General features: G+C 36.3%; 1 pseudogene; it reads right to left on the bottom strand.

Moving 5' to 3' along the window:
- Nucleotides 1-2,037: 2,037 nt before the first annotated feature.
- On the bottom strand, nucleotides 2,038-2,501 carry LOC141520313 (large ribosomal subunit protein uL23-like; annotated as a pseudogene).
- Nucleotides 2,502-22,754: the final 20,253 nt, after the last annotated feature.

Below are 22,754 nucleotides of genomic sequence, written 5' to 3'. Positions count from 1 at the left end.
GGGATGAGATATATTTCTGTCACATGACCAGGAGTTTGTGAAACTCAGGAACAGGAAAAGGTCAGTAATCATCTTTGCTATAGATCATTCTCTTTTGGGTATCTTTGATATCTTTGAAGAGGACAGCAAGAGAATAGCACTCATAGCCCAGAGAAAACAACAGTAGGACACTGGAGAATACATATGAGGACCAAACAAAAGGTTAAATATTCCTTCCAGACCTGTGCAGGGTCAGTACCTAATGTTAACTCTCAATTCAGTAATGTTACAGGAATGAGTAAACAAAAATAAAATATTTAAATGGAGAGAGAAGAGTCATTGACTAAAAAGTGTTAAGAAACACTGGGATTTTCTGGAATCATATTCAAATGTATCAAATAGTGGGGAAAGTTTTTATTTTTCTTTTCAAATGATTACTATATGCATTGCATATTCTAAGGCAAATGTCAAGTTATCATGCTGAAAATTTCTTGTATTTAAGTGCAAAATAGGAAATGAAGAAAGATAACCAGAGACAAGTCATTAGAACTCTTGGCTAGGTCATTTAGAGACCTATGGCTAGAGTGTTAGGACTATTATAACTGAATTCAGAGATATAAATGTCAATAGACATGATTCTTTCCTCAAGTTGATTCTTTAAGTAGAAATAGGGTATTGTGATTATAAAAACTAAGTACCTTGAGCAGAGTTTCTAATGTTATAATGCCTGCTGTATAAGGCTGCTAAGATATACCTACCTTATAGCATCATGCAGTATAAGTATATATATATATATATATATATATATATATGTATGTATTATATATACTGAACCTTTAATGTGGAGCTTGATGCAATGACAATAAGTCTTATGTGTGAATGAGTAAAAGGCATTGCAAGGTTGTTGTTTAGAGGGGCATCATAAATCAAAATCGTTCATCTTTGAAAAGTTGTCTGGAGGAAACACAGTATAATTTATCTTTATCCATTTTTAAAGGAGAGGGGGAGCTGCAGTTTACAGAAGTCTGGAATATCATTACAGTCTTGTCTACTGTACATCAGGAATCATTCTGGAGTTGTCATAGCTGTTTGTTCTTGGAGCTGAGTCAGACCTGAGAAAATAATAGCACTTGTTTTGAGGATGAAAATGGAAGTGGTTCCATTTAAAATGAAACTTAGGACTAGAATATTTTTTTAAAAAAACATACTTATGAAGAGATTATGGATCCACTAGGAGGATGGACAGTTTAGATAAGCACCAGTTTGAAAGAAAGTTTTTTTAAAAAGTTAACAGCAACTCAGGTCAAACTCAGTTGGGGATTTTTTAAATATGCTTTGTTTGAATACAATGTATACTCCTAAACCAATTGAAATAAATGATTGCAAAGTATAATATCTAGAGACAGAGAAACAAAATAAGCAGACCAAATTGTTGGTATACTGTATAGAACATGGCTATATATCAATTAGGTGACAAATGCTATTAAATGCTATTTAAATACAAGCAGGCAGCATGTTAGACAAAAGTGAAAAGGTCCTGACTTATAGAACTTTTGCATTTTTGGGGGAGAGACAGCAAAATATTAGCAAAATAGAAACAAGGTGTAGGGGGAAGATCATATAGGTCAGGTCTTAAAACTAATTAGGGGTTGCTTTAAGAGATGATTGAAACTAGAATGAGTCTGAGAGATCATGTACAGTGACATTTCCCATTCATAAAATTTTTATTCCACTTTTAGCAACTTAATTTACATTTTCTTAACAATTATGCTTGTATTTTCATGAAAATTTCATAATTTCCTGAAGAAACCTTCAGGAAAAGTTTCATGAAGATCAAGGGTTCTTAAACTTTTTTATGTGTCATGCAGTCAAAGACAGCCTGGATCTATGAACTCTGTCAGTAATGTTTTTAAATGCTTAAAAATAAAGGAAGTTGATCATATGGAAATGTAATTATCAAAATATTTTTAAAAAGTGGTCCCCTGAGGCACTTGAAGTCTTTTTTTTTCCCTGGAAAACTTTTTTATTGTGGGTGAAGAAGCAGGGCAGCGGGACAGTTTAGATGATTCCAATCTTGTTGGCAACATCTAAAGCATCATAGTCTGGAGCAAGCCGGACGTAGGCCTTCTTCCCTCCATCAGGCTGGATCAGTGTGTTGACGCTGGCCACATCAATGTCGTATAGCTTCTTTACAGCCTGCTTGATTTGGTGTTTGTTGGCCTTGACATCCACAATAAAGACCAGGGTGTTGTTATCCTCAGTCTTTTTCATAGCAGACTCGGTGGTCAGGGAGAACTTAATGATGGCATAGTGATCAAGCTTGTTTCTCCAAGGGGCACTTTTCCGAGGGTATTTTGGCTGCCTTCGAAGCCTTAGCATCTTGGGTCTCCAGAAGGTGGGTGAGGTTCAGATCTTCTTCTTTTTGTGGCTGTGGACGCCCTTCAACATGGCCTTCTTGGCCTTCAAGGCCTTGGCCTCTGTCTTGGGGGGGCGATGGCTTCCTTCTTGGCCTTCTGTGCCATCTTGGGGGAAAGGGTCTCTGAAGTAAGTCTTGAGGGAGACCAAGAGATAGAATTAAGAGAAGGCTTTTGGGGGTCTGTGCATAGCCAGAGCCAGTCAATGGAATATGAAGGTCAGATTCACTGGATGATAGAGTGTCTGAAGGGGAATTATATATAATAATCTATATAATATATAATAATAATAATATAATATATTATATAATATATAATAATACATAATATAATTATATATAATAAGGCACGAAAGATAGATTGGAGGCAGGTTGTAAAGATATTTAAATACCTTTAATTCTATTTCATAATGGGGAAGAAAGGATTTGACTGTGAAAACTGCAAAGAAACCAAGAATAAAACTTCACTCATGGTGGTAGAACGCTCTACTCTTCTAGTCCTGCTTCTTTTTTTTTTTTTTAAGTATTTTTCAAGGCAATGGGGTTAAGTGGCTTGCCCAAGGCCACACAGCTAGGTACTCCTGACTCCAGGGCTGGTGCTCTATCCACTGCACCACCTAGCTGCCCTCTAGTCCTGCTTCTTAATGCTTTTTGTGATGGGCATTATCTCTCAGGACCTATGATAAATATCCTCACTGTGGAGTCAGTCTGCATGGAATCTGAAGTCATTTGTTTTGTGATACAATATATTTCTGAGAGACAGTTATGGCTTAGTGAATGGTGAGCCAGGCTCAGAGCCAGGCAAATCTAGTTTTAAATCTATTTTCTGAATCATACAAGCTATGTGACCTGGGACAAGTCCCTCAGCTCTCTTAGACCAGATTATCTCAGGGAACTGGTCAAAATGTAATCGGAAAATATTTAATAAAATAAAGAAAAATACAATATAACATAGATAATTTTAATTTGAGGTTTTCAAAGTCAATGTGCTGTTCAGTGTTTAGAGGTTACTTTAATTGAAAGTGGAAAGTGGAAAGTGGAAAGACTCCCCTCATTGAGATTTCCTTATTCCAGTGAAATCATTAGTCTGATCTTAAAACTAATTGTGCTACTAAACATTTCAATTTTTAGAGACATTTTAAGGGTTGCTTTAATTGAAACTGGAATGAGCCTGAGAAATCATGTACTCATGGTATAGACATGAAATCAAAACAGTCTTTTTTTTTTTCATTCATAAAACTTTTATTCTACTTATATGAACTTAATGTACATTTTTTAACAATTATTCTTGGATTGTTCATGAAAATTTCATAAGACATTAAACAAATTGATTTTTATAAAACCAAATAAAATCAAAGCTACAAAACATGCTGAACAACTATTAAATAAATCACAAAGCAAAAAACTTAAAATAAGATAAATACATGGATTTTTTATTCTACTGCTGTGTTTGACATACAGTGACTTTATGAATATCAAGTAATTCATTTTTTTTTGGCAAGGCAGTGGGGTTTAGTGACTTACCCATCATCACACAGCTAGGTAATTATTAATTGTCTGAGATCAAATTTAAACTCAGGTCCTCCTGACTCCAGGGCTGATGCTCTATCCTCTGTACCACCTAGCTGTCCCAAACAATTCATTTTTACTGAATCTTAATTTGTACATTTTTTTCTTAGGTTGCCTAAAACTATTTAAATATAAACAAAATGAATTTAGCAAAAATAATGAAAGTGGCCCCAAACTTTGGGGCGGCTAGGTGGCGCAATGGATAAAGCACTGGCCCTGGAGTCAGGCACCTGGGTTCAAATCCGGTCTCAGACACTTAATAATTACCTAGCTGTGTGGCCTTGGGCAAGTCACTTGACCCCATTTGCCTTGCAAAAACCTAAAAAAAATAATGAAAGTGAACAGCAGGTAACTTTACAAATAATGGAATGTGAACCATTTCTGACCTTCTAAATTGATTGGTTAAAACTTGGTCTTAAGGGATGCTTCTACAATTGTAACCATTTCCAGCTCATTTTAGAGATGAGGTAACTGAAGTAAAAGATTAAGTGACTTGCCCGGATTTACACAATTAATTGTTTGAGACCAGATTTTTAACTTAGGAAAATGAGTCTTCATGACTCCAGACTTAGTATCCACTGAGCCCCTAGCTTCTTTAGCCTGGTCCATATAGTAGGAACATTTAATAAAAATGTGCATTGATTGATTTTTGTGTTCTTGGAATTATTGTTCTTGGATTTATTAAACATTAGTGTTGCGGGGGGAATTGGGATTGCCAATTAAAGATTGAGGGATGACGATTGACTAATTTTTAAGGGTGCTCCTTTGGTAGAGTTTTAATTAGGTTTGAGTTGAATTTTATTCTCAACTAATGTCTACTCTTTTGGTAATTCTATCCTCTTTAATGTTCTACACCATTTCATTGAATATATCTTCAATTCATCATGTCTTGGCAAGAGGCTTTGTTTGGAGTCTGAGGACTTGGGTTCAAGACTCAACTAACTTAATAAAGTTATGTCAACAACTAAGTTGTTTCCCTTTCTGGGTTTCAGTTTTCTTATCTATGAAACTAGAAATTTGAGCTAAACAATTTTTCCTTCCAACTCTAAATCTTATATGATGGTTATCCAAGTCACTGTTTACCATAATAAATATTTGGATTTCTAGAACCATACTCATATTATCTTTGAAGTGCCTCCTAATTCAAGGACCAATGCAGTTAGGTGGCACAGTGGATAGAGCAGTGACCTTGGAGTCAGGAGGATGAGAATTCAAATCCTGTCTCAGACACTTGCCACTCACTAGCTATGTGACTTTGAGTAAATCACTTAACCTTGATTGCCTTGTATCCAGGACTATCTCCAGTAATCCTGATTCATCCCTGACCACTGAACCAGATGGCTCTGGAGGAGAAAATGAGGCTGGTGACTTAGTATAGTACCTCCTCACTCAAATCAGATTCATGTGCTTGTCATGGTATTACCTTCCAGATGTCATGGTCCTCTTCTAAAATGAAGAATAAAAACATCAAAGTTATCCACATTAAGATTGTATATTCCATAGATATACATAATATGACCTGTAATATTTATGGGACATCTGTTTCTCCCACAGCTATGAGTGCTCCAACTCCAAAATACTCACAATAACTACACTTGTGGCTGGAACTATTTATCCCTTTATTCCCCTACCTTGACAGGCCAATATGTAGACAGTTCTTTTTGTTTAACATGAAAGATGTCTAAGTACCCAAAGTACTATGCCAAAAATTCAAAATTCATATTCCCATATTGGCCACTTCAGATGAAAATAGATAACCCTTAAAATGTTAACTGCTCTGCTCCCCAAATATTAAACATAAAAACCAAATGAGAAATATAGAACTCTAGATGGACATAACATAAACCTATCATGGGTTGTAAAAAAAGTCATTTGTAGGACAACATGGATGACAAATGGTTTATTGTGTAAATTTTAGAATGTGGAAGACAAAAATTGAAAGCCTGGTTAATTTTCTCCTCCTTCTACTTCAGTTTCATTTCCTCGGATGCCTGATGTCCACAATGTCAAGTTGTCTCTCAATATTTGCATTATTAGTGTACTGTCTTTATATGATTCTTTATTTAATGTTTCAAGTTCAATAATGCCTTCATGAAAAGTTGTCTTTCCAGGGGCAACTAGGTGGCGCAGTGAATAGAGCACTGGCCCTGTAGGCAGCAGGACCTGAATTTAAATTTGACCTCAAACACTTAAAAAAATTACTTAGCTGTGTGACCTTGGATAAGTCACTTAACCCCATTGCCTTGCAAAAACAAAAAAAAGTTTTCTTTGCAGGGGAGTGGGCTTTCTCTGAAGATTTCAGGATCTCATAATAGAACACAGAGAAATTCATGGCCAGACCCAAACTTAAAGGATGTATTGATTGCATCTCCTTTTTGCTGATTTCAAATGTTTCTTGATCCACTATTCCTTTCTTGTCATCATCACAGCAACCTCAGCAATGGTAGTAGTCTCCTTTCATTTTCAAATAGAAAATTTTGTTTTCTGCTTGTGAAGCATTAGGAATCAAGAACTTTTCCAATAGAGACAGTTTATCATCGCAGATGTCTTAGTTCTGTCTCATTTTCTTTCTGTATTTTCTCGGCATCTTCCATCTTTTACTCAATACTTGAACTAACCCTCTATGATGACTTCAGCCTCTTCGACATTTTTCTTAGCAACAGAGGGAAGATTCCTCCCCTCATTGTATAATTAATTCAGTTCCTTGCTCAGTTACAGACTTCACGCAGGCTGCCATGTCATCATATCTCTGTCTGTCCTATCTTCTGTACTAGCTCATTTTTTTCCATGATTAAATGTTTTAGACTCTTGAGTGAATGGTGGTGATGGAAGATTGGACAGGGAGGGGTGGGGTGTTCAACTGGGTGGAGGCAGTGGCCCCAAAACTCACTCTTAAGTCTCCTAGGGAGGGCAGAAGAGAGGTGTAAGGCTTCTCTTTCAAGGCCCAAATCAGGACAGACTTGGATTAGGGGACTCTATCTAGATAGCCCATAAATAGAAATTCCTAGAGAGTGCCACAGCAGTCTTTCCAAATGTTGTACCTATTGACATCATAGAGAAGGAGCAAATATCTAACTGGACAAATCAGACCTCAAAGTAAGGCTACTTGCTGGCTATCTTCCCTTCTAGTCAAGAATAATTCCAGAGAGTTGTTGTTGTCTGGTACCTGAAAGGTATTAGACCAACAAAATGAATTTCGATAGATCAAATGTGGATCTTAAGCTAAAAGTATGTTGTTTCCAAAATATTCGTTATAAATATTACTTAGCTTTTCAAGTGGTAATTTCAAAACTCTACAACACTTTAATTCCAAAACATTTTTTAAAAGATATGTCACAGCTCTAGAGAACTGTGAAACTTCTTAGAGAATAACATATCATTTGAGATAATCTATACAAAGTGTTAGCATAGGTACTGCAGTAGATGTAACATGCCAAGCCTGGAGTCAGGAAAATTCATTGTCCTGAGTTCAAATTTGGCCTCAGACACTTACTAGCCATGTGACTCTGGGCAATTCACCTACTCTTATTTCCCTCAGTTGCCTCACCTATAAAATGAGCTAGAGAAAGAAATGACAAACTATTCATGTATCTTTGCTAAAAAAAAAAAAGGGTTGACAAAGCATTGGACATGACTGAAAAATGACTGAACTGCAAAAATTCAAAGTGCTTTCTAAACTTTAAAATACTATATAAATGTTTGCTATTATTATTATCATCATCATTATTGCTATTGTTATTTCCTACAATAGATGTGTAAATGGATATTGATTTTTTTGAGGATTTCATAGAAGGGATTCAGAATTTAGATGATCACTGACATCAGAGACTTTAGATTAGATATCATTTAGTACAATCCTTTCTTTTGTAAATAACTTCTTTTTCTACCTGTCTGATACTTCTTTCTTAGCCTCCTTTGTTGAATCATTAAGTTTGCCTCTCTCTAGTTGCTCTCTCCTTTGACCTCTTCTGTTTACATATAGCTTTCATGTGGTGGCACAGTGGATAGATAGAGCACTGGCCTTGGAATCAGGAAGATAGGAGTTCAAATCTGACCTCAGACACTTGACACTTACTAGCTGTGTGGACAAGTCACTTAACCCTGACTGACTCTCATCCAGGGCCATCTCCAATTGTCCTGATTCATATCTGGCCACCAGACCAACTGATTCTGGAGGGAAAAAGTGAGACTGTTGAAATTAGTATCTCCCCACTCAAATCTATTTCATGTACTTGTCATGGTATCACCTTCCTGATGTCATGATCTTTTTCGAGAATGAAGGGAAAACATCATCACCTTTCAGGTAGTGTTCTCATCTGCTTTTTTTTTTTTAGGTTTTTGCAAGGCAAATGGGGTTAAGTGGCTTGCCCAAGGCCATACAGCTAGGTAATTATTAAGTGTCTGAGACTGGATTTGAACCCAGGTACTCCAAGGTGGTGCTTTATCTCATCTGCTTTTATGAATTCAATTATTGTCAATAAATTCTGAAGACATACATCTAGGTTTATCTTTCCTGAACACCAGACTTGTACCATCAATTGTCTGCTGGATACCTTAGGAATCTCAAAATCAACATGTTCCCTCCCAACAGAATTCTTTAGCTTCCTTCCTTAACTCTTTTAAGTCACTCCCTCACTCATATCCAAATAGTTGCCAAATTCTGTCAATCTTAACTCCACATTATTTTTTCCACTTATCTCATTCTTTCTACATAGTCCTTGCAATAGTTGAGCTCCACATCTTTTTGCCTGGACTATTTGAATAGTCTTCAAACTGGTCTTCTGCTTCCAGGATTTTCTACTTCCAGACATCTACCAAACTGGTAATCTTAAAGAAGAAAATAGACTATTTCACTCCTTTACTCAAGAAATTTCAAAAATTCATTATTATCTCAAGTAAATACAAATTTTCTGGTGGAGAAGAAAAATAACCAATTGATGCAGAGAATTATGGGAGAATTATGAAATGTAAAAAATTATAATTGGAAACCAATTCTGTAATTTTTAATACTGTTAAATCTGAGAATCTTGTTAAGGGTATTCAAGGTTCTTTGCTCTTGAAATGTAAATTGACTCCTATTGTTTCATTGTTTAATGTAAAATGTATGTCCTGTCTCCTCATTTCCAACCTAATCTAATTCATCCTTCTACCTAGTTTAGGTCAAGTTAGAGGAGAGGATTTCCCCTTTTGTCCTCTGTGCCCAGAGAAGGGACAAGCCTATAAAATCTGGACTGGATCTCTGCTTGTCGCCAGTCCTCTTTCTCTCTCTGGCTCAGTCAGCTTTCCATGACCGTCTTGCTTCCTTTTTTTAGCTCCCTCTCTCTATCTCTGTCTCTATCTCTGTCTTTGTCTCTGTCTACCAAGCAACTGGGTCCAACCTTTTGTTATTCACCCTGTCCTAAAGTGCTTGTTGATCTTTCAGGCCAAGGAAAAAGTTTTAACTTGTTTACTTTGCTACATTTTATAATAAAATCCTGAGCAGTTTTAAAATGTCAGAGTCTGTGTGAATTCCTTCATCTTTCAGTAATCTTCATTTCTCGGTTTCTATTTCTTCTAATTTCTATCTTTAATTGGTTACCCCAAAAATGCCAGTGGCAACAGTATTACCTATTGGAATGTTGTTGTTATCCTTCCTTTTTTTTTTAAAGAGGACCACTGACATCATAAAGATGTCTTGTCTTGGGGGGCTAGGTGGTGCAGTGGATAGTGCACCATAAAGCACTGGCCCTAGAATCAGGACTACCTGAGTTCAAATATGACCTCAGGAACTTAATAATTACTTAGCTGTGTGGCCTTGGGCAAGCCATTTAATCCCCAAAGCAAAAACTAAAAAAAAACTAAAAAACTAAACAAAAACTAAAGCAAAAACTAAAAAACAAACAAACAAACAAAAAAAGATGTCTTGACTTACAAATAGCAAATGAAGTGGATTTAAGTGAGGTAGAGCTGAACAAAGTCAACAGTCTCATTCTTTCCTCTAGGATCATCAAAGTCCAGTGACTAGACAAAGTCAAGATGACTGGTAATGGCCCAGAATAAAGGGGGGCAACCTTGGTCTTTCTAAATTAGTTCTTTCTTAAGTCTCAGTTTGTCTGAGTTAACACCCATGCAGGGACTAAGGATTGGGTGAGAAATGAGACAAAAGATGGCCCAGTTTACTATTTAAATGATTGATTGTTACAAATCAAATGCTCTAAATCTGTCTGAATTGTCCCCATCTGCTGTGAACTGGTTAAGAAAACCCCCTTTATTTAATTCTTTCTAAAGTTTAATGCAGATGGTCCTATATTATGTCACAAATGTTGTACCTAACACACAATTTTTGCAACAACTTCCTCATCAGGAGTTTGTTCAATCAAATGCTGCAGAATGTTCTCTGATCTGAAAATGCCACATAAACCAAATTCTCTGCCCCAGGAAGTGGAAATGGCTTCAAGCAAGCAAAATTTCCTTAGCACACTAATAAATTTCTAGTAGGTGAGATTCTCTTTTGACTCTCAAGGAATCTGGACTGAGAAATTCCTTAAATCTACTGTTTAAAGGCAATATTACAGTCTTGTTTCTAGAATGATTTTATATTATTCACCTTCATAAAAAATCTGTTTTAGTCAAAACGAACTGCTTGCCCATATTCTAGTGTCCATCTCTGTGCCTTTAAACAGACTGATTTTTGTTTCTCAAACCCCACCACCCAAAACAAAAAGAAAAAGAAAACAAAAAACCCACAACAAAATCTGGAATTCAATTCTGCCTCATAGTATCCTTATCTTTCTTTCAAGTATAGCTCAGATGGTTCATCTTATATGTCTTTTCTGATCTAGTTGTTAAGTATTTCTCTAGTTCCCCATTAGTTTGCTTTCTATATTTTTTTGTATTTACTTATTTGTATACCCATGATTTCTCCAAAAGAATGAAAATTACAGGGGTGGCTAGGTGGCGTAGTGGATAAAGCACCGGCCCTGGAATCAGGAATCAGGAATCAAGAATGAAAATTACTTGTGTGCTTATACTATTTCATCATTCATTGTATTCTGATACATCACACTATGATGTCAGATAAACAGGGGATTAGTCAATGATTGTTGAATTAAATTACCCAAAGTACTATATGGAACAGCTAAGTGGCAATATTGTGTTAAGGTGTGAGAAAAGTCCCCAATTACGGAACAGAGGCACTTGACACAACGGAGATGCAAAAGCAAGGGTTTATTAAACTAGTTCGAGCTAGGGTTCCGTCCTAGGACAGGGCTAGGATCCTGGAACCCTGACTAAAGTGAGGAGAGACCTTATATATTGTTCAGTAGGGGAGTTCGAAGTATCTGCTGGTTGTCTTGAAATAGTGTGGCATGTTATCATTGAATGCAGGTCCTCGGGGAGGTTCCCCGGTTGCACGGTCCGTTAGATGACCAGGCAAAAACTTAGGAGCAGAATTTAGGCAAAAGTTCATAGCTTTCAAAACTCAGGGTCTTAGAATTGGTTCTGAATTCAGGAAGACTCATCTTCCTGAGTTCAAATCTGGCCTCAGATATTACTAGCTGTGTGACCTTGGGCAAATCATTTAACCCTCTTTGCTTCAGTTTCTTCATCTGTAAAAAGGAAGTGGAGTAGAAAATGGCAAATCACTCTGATATCTTTGTCATGAAAGCCTCAAATGGTAAAATCCAACACCAGTTGAGAACTGAACTGGACTTATTGCCTGTTTTTTCTTGTTTGTTTTTTGGCTCTTTTATGGAGTGACATTTTTCACTGCTCTTATTTACCGATGAGTGGATTTAATTCTGAGGAATTGATGCCAGGAGTTATGGACAAAGCAGATATTGTGATTAGAAACAAATTTTGCAGAAGGAAAACACTGTTTGTACCTAACTGGAGAACTCTGTTTTTCAAGGTGACTTCATTCTAGGATGGGAATAGCCTTGGCTTGCTCCCCTTTCCTCCAGTTTCTAGTTTCCAGCTATCTGACCTCAGTCATTGATGGATCATGTGTAAGCTGGCATGATAGGAAATGACATGTTGGACTTAGAGGTCTCTCTGTCTCTCTCTCTCTCTCTGTCTTTCTCTCTCTCTGTCTCTCTCTCTCTCTCTCTCTCTCTCTCTCTCTCTCTCTCTCTCTCTCTCTCTCTCTCTCTCTCTCTCTCTAAGTCTATGTCTCTCAAACCTTGCCTAGCTTGTCCTCAAAATGCCAACTGACTTTCCAGAAGGAGAAAAGGTTTTCATCTGTACACTTTGCAGATATATTTAACAAATCCTGAGCAGTTTAAAATCCCAGGGAAGTATATAAATTCATTCACTATTCAAGGTGTTTCAATATTGGTGACACCAATCACCTAGAACAGTATGACCAATGAAAAATTCCATCTGTGATGGAGAGCTACACAAAAAATAAAAAACAAAGAGCCTTTGGGATTCATGTGATTGTTGGTTCTAATATAAGACTTTTCAAACAAAATAGATAACCATTTATTAAAAAACAAAACAGAAATTCAAATAAAAGACTATGTTTATATAATTTGAACAATAAATAAAGCAGCCATCCATGAAGAACAGAAACTTTTGAATTCAGAACAAGTTTTTAAGCAAATAAAATTAGACCATTTCAAAAAAACATTCCTTCTGCCTTATTTGTCCCCAATGCAGCTTTTTAGATGGCAACAGGACAGTATTTATTTTCTGTTTTTAACTGCTGTTATTTAAAACTTATCCATCAATGGAAAATGGAGGAAAATATCTCTAGTATTATGCTTTAGCATTGCTTTTCTTTTTTCTATTTTAATTTAAATTTATTTTTATTAAAGATATAATTTGAGTTTTACATTTTTCCCCCAATCTTGCTTCCCTCCCCCTTCCCCCACACAGAAAGCACTCTGTCAGTCTTTACTTTGTTTCCATGTTGTACCTTGATCCAAATTGGATGTGATGAGAGAGAAATCATATCCTTAAAGAGAAGAGAAGTCTAAGAGGTAACAAGATCAGACAATAAGCTAAATTAAGCACTTTGTTCAAACTCCACAGCTCCTTATCTGGATACAGATGGTACTCTCCTTTGCAGACTGCCCAAAATTGTTCCCGATTGTTGCACTGATGGAATGAGCAAGTCCTTCAAGGTTGAACATCACTCCCATGTTGCTGTTAGGGTGTACAGTGTTTTTCTGGTTCTGCTCATCTCACTCAGCATCAGTTCATGCAAATCCCTCCAGGTTTCCCTGAAATCCCATCCCTCCTGGTTTCTAATAGAACAATAGTGTTCCATGACATACATATGCCACAGTTTGCTAAGCCATTCCCCAATTGAAGGAAATTTACTGGATTTCCAATTCTTTGCCACCACAAACAGGGCTGCTATAAATATTTTTGTACAAGTAATGTTTTTACCCTTTTCCCTCATCTCTTCAGGGTATAGACCCAGTAGTGGTATTGCTGGGTCAAAAGGTGTGCACATTTTTGTTGCCCTTTGGGCATAGTTCCAAATAGCTCTCCAGAAAGGTTAGATGTGTTCACAGCTCCACCAACACTGTAATACTGTCCCAGATTTCCCACATTCCTTCCAACAATGATCATTATCCTTCCTGGTCATACTGGCCAATCTGAGAGGTGTGAGGTGGTACCTCAGAGAAGCTTTAATTTCCATTTCTCTAATAATTAATGATTTAGAGCATTTTTTTCATATGGCTATGGATTACTTTGATCTCCTCATCTGCAAATTGCCTTTGCATATCCTTTGACCATTTGTCAATTGGGGAAATGGCTTTTTGTTTTAAAAACATGACTCAGTTCTCTGTATATTTTAGAAATGAGTCCTTTGTCAGAATCATTAGTTGTAAAGATTGTTTCCCAATTTGCTACATTTCTTTTGATCTTGGTTACATTGGTTTTATCTGTGCAAAAGCTTTTTAATTTAATGTAATTGAAATCATCTAATTGTTTTTTGGTGATGTTCTCCAACTCTTCCTTAGTCATAAACTGTTCCCCTTTCCATAGATCTGACAGGTAGACTAGTCCTTGATCTTCTAATTTGCTTATAGTATTGTTTTTTATGTCTGTGTCCTGTAACCATTTGGATCTTATCTTGGTAAAGGGTGTGAGGTGTTGGTCTAATCTAAGTTTCTTCCATACTAACTTCCAATTTTCCCAGCAATTTTTATCAAAGAGGGAGTTTTTATCCCAATGGCCAGACTCTTTGGGTTTATCAAACAGCAGATTACTATAATCATCTCCTGCTTTTACACCTAGTCTATTCCACTAGTCCACCACTCTATTTCTTAGCCAATACCAAACAGTTTTGATGACTGATGCTTTATAATATAATTTTAGATTGGATAGGGCTAAGCCACCTTCTTTTGCACTTTTTTTCATTAAGCTCCTGGCAATTCTTGACTTTTTATTTCTCCATATGAATTTACTTACAATTTTCTCTAACTTGTTAAAGTAATTTTTTGGAATTTTGATTGGTAGGGCACTAAACAGATAGTTTAGTTTTGGTAGAATTGTCATTTTTATTATATTAGCTCTATCTATCCATGAGCAGTTGATATTTGCCCAGTTATTTAAATCTAATGTACTTTGTGTGAGAAGTGTTTGATAATTGTTTTCAAAAACATTCTGAGTCTGTCTTGGCAAATAGACTCCCAAATATTTTACACTGTCTGAGGTTACTTTGAATGGGATTTCTCTTTCTAGCTTTTCCTGCTGTTTCTTGCTAGACATATATAGGAAAGCTGAGGATTTATGGGGGTTTATTTTATAACCTGCAACTTTGCTAAAATTATTAATTGCTTCCAGTAGTTTTTTAGATGATTTCTTGGGATTCTCTAGGTAGACCATTATGTCATCTGCAAAGAGTGAGAGTTTTGTCTCTTCCTTCCCAATTCTAATTCCTTCAATTTCTCTTTCTTCTCTAATTGATGAAGCTAACATTTCTAATACAATATTGAATAGAAACAGTGATAATGGGCACCCTTGTTTCACCCCTGATCTTGTTGGGAATGCCTCTAGCCACTTCCCATGGAATATAATGCTTGTTGATGGTTTCAGATAGATACTGCTAATTATTCTAAGGAACAGTACATTTATTCCTGCACTCTCTAGTGTTTTTAGTAGCAATGGATGCTGTATTTTGTCAAAAGGTTTTTCAGCATCTATTGATATGATCATATAATTTCTGACAGGTTTGCTGTTGATATAATTGAGTATACTAACAGTTTTCCTAATATTGAACCAACCCTGAATTCCTGGAATAAATGCTACTTGATCATAATGTATTATCCTAGTGATGACTTGTAATAATTTTGCTAAGTTTTTATTTAGGATTTTTGCATCTATATTCATCAGAGAGATAGGTCTATAATTTTCTTTCTCTGTTTTAACTCTTCCTGGTTTAGGTAACAGTACCATATAGGTTTTATATAAAGAGTTAGGCAGAGTTCCTTCTTTCCCTATTTTTCCAAAGAGTTTATATAGGATTGGAACCAATTGTTCCTTAAATGTTTGGTAGAATTCACTTGTGAATCCAGATTTTTTTTAGGGAGTTCAGTAATGGCTTGTTGAATTTCTTTTTCTGAGATAGGGTTGTTTAGATATTTAATCTCTTCTTCATTTAACCTGTGCAACTTATATTTTTGTAAACATTCATCCATTTCACTTAGATTATCAAATTTATTGGCATAGAGTTGGGCAAAATAATTTTGAATTATTACTTTAATTTCCTCCTCATTGGTGGTGAGTTCACCTTTTTCATTTATGATACTAGCAATTTGGTTTTCTTCTTTCTTTTTTTTTAAATCAAATTGACCAGAGGTTTATCAATTTTATTGGTTTTTTCATAATACCAACTTTTGGTTTTATTTATTAATTCAATAGGTTTTTTGCTTTCAATTTTATTAATTTCTCCTTTAATTTTTAGAATTTCTAGTTTGGTACTTAATTGGGGATTTTTGATTTGTTCTTTCTCTAATTTTTTTAGTTGCATGTTTAGTTCATTGATTTCCTCTTTCTCCAATTTATTCATATAAGCATTTAGAGCTATAATATATCCCCTGAGAGTTGCTTTGAATGAATCCCATAGGTTTTGGTATGTTGTTTCATTATTATCATTATCTAGGATAAAATGGTTAATTCTTTCTATAATTTGTTTTTTGGTCCACTCATTTTTTAAAATGAGGTTATTCAGTTTCCAATTTTTTCTGAGTCTGCATCTCCTTGGCCCAGTATTGCATATGACTTTTATTGCATTGTGATCTGATTAAGATGTATTCACTATTTCTGCCTTTCTGCAGTTCATCATTAGGTTTTTATGTCCTAGTACATGGTCAATTTTTGTATAAGTTCCATGTACTGCAGAGAAAAAGGTATATTCCTTTCTATCCCCATTCAGTTTCCTCCATAAGTCTACCATATCTAATTTTTCTAACAATCTATTTACCTCCCTAATTTCTTTCTTGTTTGTTTTATTATTCGATTTATCTAGATCTGATAGCGGGAGGTTGAGGTCTCCCACTAGTAGAGTTTTACTGTCTATGTCTTCCTGTAATTCTTTCAGCTTCTCCTCTAAGAATTTGGATGCTGTCCCACTGGGTGCATATATATTCAATATTGAAATGACTTTATTGTCTATGGTACCTTTTAGGAGGATAAAGTTTCCTTCCTTATCTCTTTTAACGCTATCTATTTTTGCTGCTGCTTTGTCTGAGATAAGGATTGCTACCCCTGCTTTTTTTACCTCAGCTGAAGCAAAAGAAACTCATTTGCTCCAGCCTTTTATCTTTATTCTATATGTATCTCTCTGCTTCAAATGAGTTTCTTGTAAGCAGCATATTGTAGGATTCTGGTTTTTAATCCACTCTGCTATTTGCTTATGTTTTAAGGGAGAGTTCATCCCATTCACATTCAAGGTTATGATGACTAATTTTTATTACCCTCCGTGCTATCTTCCCTCTGTTTGTATTTTTCCCCCTTTCCCCCCCTTTTATCCATATCCCCCAGTCTTTTGTTTCTGAGACCCACGCCCTTCAGTGTATTTGCCCTCCTATATCACACCCTCCCCTTTCCCTTCCTTTTGTTATTTCCCTCTTATTTCCCCCACTCACCTTCCCTTTCTCCATACCCCCTCCCCTTTTCCCATTTTAATACTTGAAAGGTTAGATGTTTTATAAGTTAACTGAGTATGTGTAGGTTGACTTTAAGCCAAGTCTGATGAGAAGAAGATTCAGGTGTTTCTCCTCTGCTCCCTTCTTCCCCACTATTACCATAGGTTTTTTGTACCTCTTAGTGTAATGAGATTTACCCCATTCAATCCCCTCCCTCCGCCCGTCTCTTTCCTGTCCCCCTTTTTAGGGCAGTAGTGTTTTTTTTTTAGATCATTCTAAGTCATAGAAAATTCTGAGTGTCTGTCCTTTCTAGTTCTGTATATTCTATCGAATAGAGTCAAAATTCCTGAGAGTTATTAGAGTCTTTCTCCCAAGTGGGGTTAAAGCCAGTCACATCCCATTAGATAGTAATCTAATGGATAGGTCATGAATGTTCATCATTTCTGGCTAGGTGTATTCTCTCTGTTAGAGTTACATTTCTCAAGGTTTATGAGAATCTTTTTTTTACCCCCATACTGGAATATAGCCAGTTTTAACTTACTGGATTGCATTTTTTTTTCTTTCACTGCCCCCCCCTTCTTTTTTACCTTTTCATGTGTCTCTTGAACCTCCTGTTTGATGTCCAAATTTTATGTTTAGCTCTGGTCTTTTCATCAGAAATTTTTGGAATTCTTCAATTTCATTAAATGTCCATCTTTTTCCCTGGAAGAGAAGGCTCAGCTTTTCAGGAAAGTAGATTCTTGGCTGCATTCCAAGCTCCCGTGCTCTTTGAAATATCTTGTTCCAGGCCCTTCAATCCCTTAAAGTTGATGCAGCCAGGTCCTGCGTGATACTTACTGTGTTTCCTTTATATTTAAATTGTTTCTTTCTTGCTGTTTGCAGGATTTTCTCTTTTATCTGATAGTTCTACAGTTTGGCCACAACATTCCTTGGTGTTTTCATTTTAGGATCTTTTTCTGGTGGGGATCGATGTACTCTTTCAATAACTACTTTGCCCTCTGATTCCATGATATCAGGGCAGTTTTCCATCACTAGATCCTGTAATATTAAGTCCAGGCTTTTTTTCTCTTCGACGTTTTCAGGAAGTCCTATAATTTTCAGGTTGCCCCTCCTCGATCTATTCCCAAGGTCAGTGGTTTTGTTGATGAGGTATTTTACATTTGCTTCTATTTTTACTATTTTTTGATTTTGTTTAACTGACTCTTGCTGTCTCGTGGAGTCATTAGTTTCTGTAGACTCCATTCTTTTTTGGGGGGAAGAGTTTTCTTCATTAACCTTTTGTAACTCCTATTCCAATTGGTCCATTCTACTTTTGAAAGAGCTTTGCAATTGACCAGTTGAGGTTTTGAGAGAATTAATTTCTTTTAGCATTTGCTCATTTGAGGATCTGAGAGAATTATTCTCATTTTGTAATTGTCCAATTGATGATCTGAGGGATTTATTCTCCTTTTGTGTTTGTCCAATTGTACTTTCTAAGGTATTAATTGTCTCTCCCAAATTTTTAAGCTCCTTCCTTATTTCTTCAAGGAAGTCTTTCTGTGCTGGAGACCAGATTGTATTCTCCTCAGAGGTTCCAGGTCTCTCTCTGAATTGGGGTCTTTCCCTTCCAGGAATTTTTCTATGGATCCACCTTTCCTCTGACCCTTCTTCATTATGCTAAGACCTTGAGTTGGGGGGACTGGTTCACCTGGGCTTGGGATTGCTAAAGGCTTTACTGTGTGCAGTTTCTCTGGCTGGCCAGTAGGAGGTGCTGGTTGCCCTCTCTGGAGTGTCTGTGACCTTGGTTGAGAGGCCTTCTTCCTTTGCCTGGAGGGAGGAGTTGGAACTATTGAATTCTTTTGCCTTCAATCAATGGTGGGCTTTACCCTGGCCTGAGGTGATTCCTCAGCTGGGCTGGTTCTTCTGCTCACACACCTGGACCTGAGGCAGAAGTAGTTTGCATTTGTTTGAGAAGAGGCCTCTGTGCAATGGAGGTGTGGGCTCAGAGTTTCTCAGACCCAAGAAGCCTAGGGATGGTGTCTGCAGCTCTCCTGCACCAGAACTCTTCCCCCCAGCCTGGTCCCAGAGCTCCAGGGGGACAGCACCAACACCAGCGCCTCTGCTTCCCTGCGGACCCAAGCCCCTTTCATCCAGCCCCACCGCTGATCCAGCAGGTCCGGCTCTCTGGCCCTCAGACTCCCGGTTCCAATTCAGCTGTTAATCTGGCTGATCCAGGGCTGATCCTCCCTCTGAGCCCAGACTCACCCGCCCAAATTTGGCCAAAGCTACTGTGGGAGACAAATCCTGAGGTAGATGTTCTTTCTCCTAGCTTTTCTTTCTGCGTTTTGTGGGTTGGATTTCTTTTAAGAGGTTTGTTTCATGTGATAGATGGGGAAGAGATCAGGAGACTTTAGAACTGTGCCTGTCTTCTCTCCACCATCTTGGCCGGAAGTCAGCATTGCTTTTCTTTTTCCATATGTTGGGAGTATTTTTTTAATTTTCAAAAAAAAACCAATTTTGGTATCTTTTATCAAGTTAGTGGTAGACAGCCTTAAATTGCTACTGACTTCTAAAGCCCTAAGACAATAATTTAGTAAATATAGTAAAATCTCTTTTATTGTTAAAAAGAAAAGAAAATTCCAAATGGAATGACTGAAAGTGAGACATAAATGAAAAAATTGATTGAAAAGACTAGTGAGAAGTTCAACCCTTGTCTTTTGATTGTTCATCCTGTTATCTTTCTAATATAGCATACTGCTTTCCTTTCAAAAGTAAGATTCTGTTAGTCTCTTTTTTTTAATCTTACAAAATGTCAAATTTAAAAGCTAGAATAGTACAATCTGGTCCCCTTTATAGATAAAAAAATTTTTTGTCAGAAATGTGAATTAATCGAAGTATTATAGGCACTAATTATGGTTAAGAAAAAGTAGTAATTAGGTCCTATTACTAACTAGTGCCATGATTCTTGGAAATATTTTCTTTGTGTTTATTTAAAAATATTTATTGGCAATTTTAAAAATTTCTAGCAACAGTTTGCTAACATAATGCTAATAATAGCTAATACTTGAAGGTTTACAAAATGTATTTCATATATCATTTTATTCTCAACAATGCAAGGAAGATGTTATTATTATTACCATCATTTTACACATTAGGAATTTGAAGCCAAAAAAAAGGTAAAGTAATATTTCCAAGTCACATGGTTACATAGCATGTGAGGCGAGATTTGATCTTCTGAAATTTTGAGTCAAGGACTCCATTCATTTCACCATCTAGCTGCCCAGCAGAATAAAATATGAATATTAATCTAGGATTCTGAAGATCTGCCTTTGCTTTCTACTAAGGTGACATTGGGCAGTTTAGATGGCTCAATGAAGAGGCAAGATATAATAGCAAATGATTTTTGATTAGTAATGAGGGAAAAAAGAGGAAGCAAGAGGTCAAAGATGGCTGAAAATCTATATATCAGAACACCTTCTTACCAAAAACAGTTGCAAAAATTCTCTTGCTGTGATATTACAATAGGTTCCCACTATTCTCCCTACTTCCTTATTCTTCCCACTCCAATTCATTCTTTGCTCCCCTCCTGTGAAGGCATTATTTATATAAGGCACATATAGTTACTTGGTAATTGCAAGTCAAATATACTTGGGTATAGTCCCAGAGGAGGAAGGAAAGTCAGGAACCCAGTAAAAGTCAGCAAGACCTATATAAAAAGGTGATTTGTTATAGCAGGTAAACCATGAGGGTTAGCAACAGAATTAAAAAAAAAAAAAAACTGAGTAGCTCAGTTCCAGCAAATATTGAGGGTATTGAAGATATTCCAAAGAGAGGGGGAAAAAATCATTAGACTTGAATTTTTCCAATCAGTTTGTAAACATTTATTATCTACTGTGTGAAAACCAATAAATACCAGGAACACAAAGATAGAAAGTGAACTGGCCTCACTCTTAAAGAGCTAATATTCTAACTTGACAAATGACTTGTTCACATGTATAATAATTAAATGCAAGGTTTTGGGAGGAGAAAACTCTAATTTGGAGGGATCAGGAAAGACCTCATGTATGAGGGAACACTTGAACTCACTCTGAAAAAAGTAATTGTAAGGGATAAACATGAGGAGGGCATGTGTGGGGACAGAGTGTATAAGAGAAGGCAGCAGATTAAATCTCAAGTCTAAGGTAGAGCAAGCAGGTCTGTTTGGTGGAAAATTTAGGACATAGAAAAGAATAATGTCTAATTCTGGAAAGGTTGGCTGAAGTTCATCTTCATTCCTCTCCAGGTTGCAGTCCTACCTTCTGCCACATTTTCTCTACCATGCCCTAGAAACCTCTTTACCCTGAAGCTTCTTTAACCCATGGACTATTTCTCACTTTGGAAGTACCCTCCATGCCTGTGGCTTTTCCTTCTGATTGATTCTTTCCCAAAACTCCATTTTAATGAGGCTATAAAGCCATGCCTTTATTCTCCAGGCCATACTCTTAACTATATAACTTTTCTGTAAAGTGTTAAGGCAGCTGGGTACTTTCATCTCTGCTCCTCCTTCCCCCTCCACTTCTTTTTATGTATTGTCTAAAGATATTGATTGTCTTTACAAAAGAAGCTCCTTGAGGTCAGGAACTATTTCTGATTCTACTAGTATTCCCTGTGCTTAGCACAGTGCCTAATATATATCAAATACTTGTTGACTGGAGCTGTATTGTTAAGGGCTTTGAATTCTAAACAAGTGTTTTTATTTTATTCTAGAAATAAAAGGGTGAAGTTTTTGAGAGGGAGGGTAATATAGTAAAAGCTAAGCTTTAGAAATATTAATTTAACAATTATATGGCAGATTGATTTGAGAGGGGAGAGACAAGGTAAAGAGGCCAATTTAGAGCTTATATTATTAATCAAGGCAAGAGGTGATGAGGTCCTGAATTTGGGTGGTAGTCAAATGTGAATGGAGAGGAAATAGATGCAAAGAATACCATGAATGTAGAGTCAATAAGATTTGACAACTTAATGGATATGTGGGATGAGAGAGAGCAAAAAGTTAAGGATTACTCCAAGATTTCCATCCTGAGTGACTGGAAGGAAAGTGATAGAAAAATTCTTAACAGTAATAGAAAATTTCTGAAGAGGAGAAGGTGTTTTAGGGAAAGATGAGATCTACTTTGGACTAGCTAAATTTAAAATGCCTATAGGTGAATTAATTCAAAGTATCTAGCAGGCATTTGGTTATGTGAGATTGGAGTTTAAGAATCTAGAGTGAATCTAGAGTTTTATCTTCACTTTTGGGAGTTTCTGAGGTCACCCAGAGAATATAGAGTACAGAGAAAAGAGTCTGAAGCAGAATCTAGGTTTATGTAGACCCACAATCCTATGTACATGATCAAGAAAAGAACACAAAAATATTTTTCCTGAGCCTAATAAAAACTGCATGTTTAGAAAATGCAGGTTGGTTTTACTGTAAAAGGAAAAACTGAAAGGACTGGAAGAAAAACCTCTTTACTCTTTGGCTAATCAGTGACTTAAGTGTCCTTTTCAATAACAGATATATTTCACAAGGAAATGAAAAAAAGGAAAAGTATTCCAGAAAGCAATTGTTTAAACTTTCTCCTTTCTAGCTCCTTAACTCAACTTTATCCTCTTTATTATCAAGACTTTGTTCATTTAACTGAGTGAATAATGGTTATTTACTATAAGTTTCTTATTTTTCATAATCTACTCATTGAACCCTAAATCCTCACAAT

This window comes from Macrotis lagotis, chromosome 4 (genome assembly GCF_037893015.1).
Source record: "Macrotis lagotis isolate mMagLag1 chromosome 4, bilby.v1.9.chrom.fasta, whole genome shotgun sequence".
Taxonomy (NCBI): domain Eukaryota; kingdom Metazoa; phylum Chordata; class Mammalia; order Peramelemorphia; family Peramelidae; genus Macrotis; species Macrotis lagotis.
Note: the sequence above shows the minus strand (reverse complement) of the source record. Positions and strands in the feature narration are given on the sequence as shown.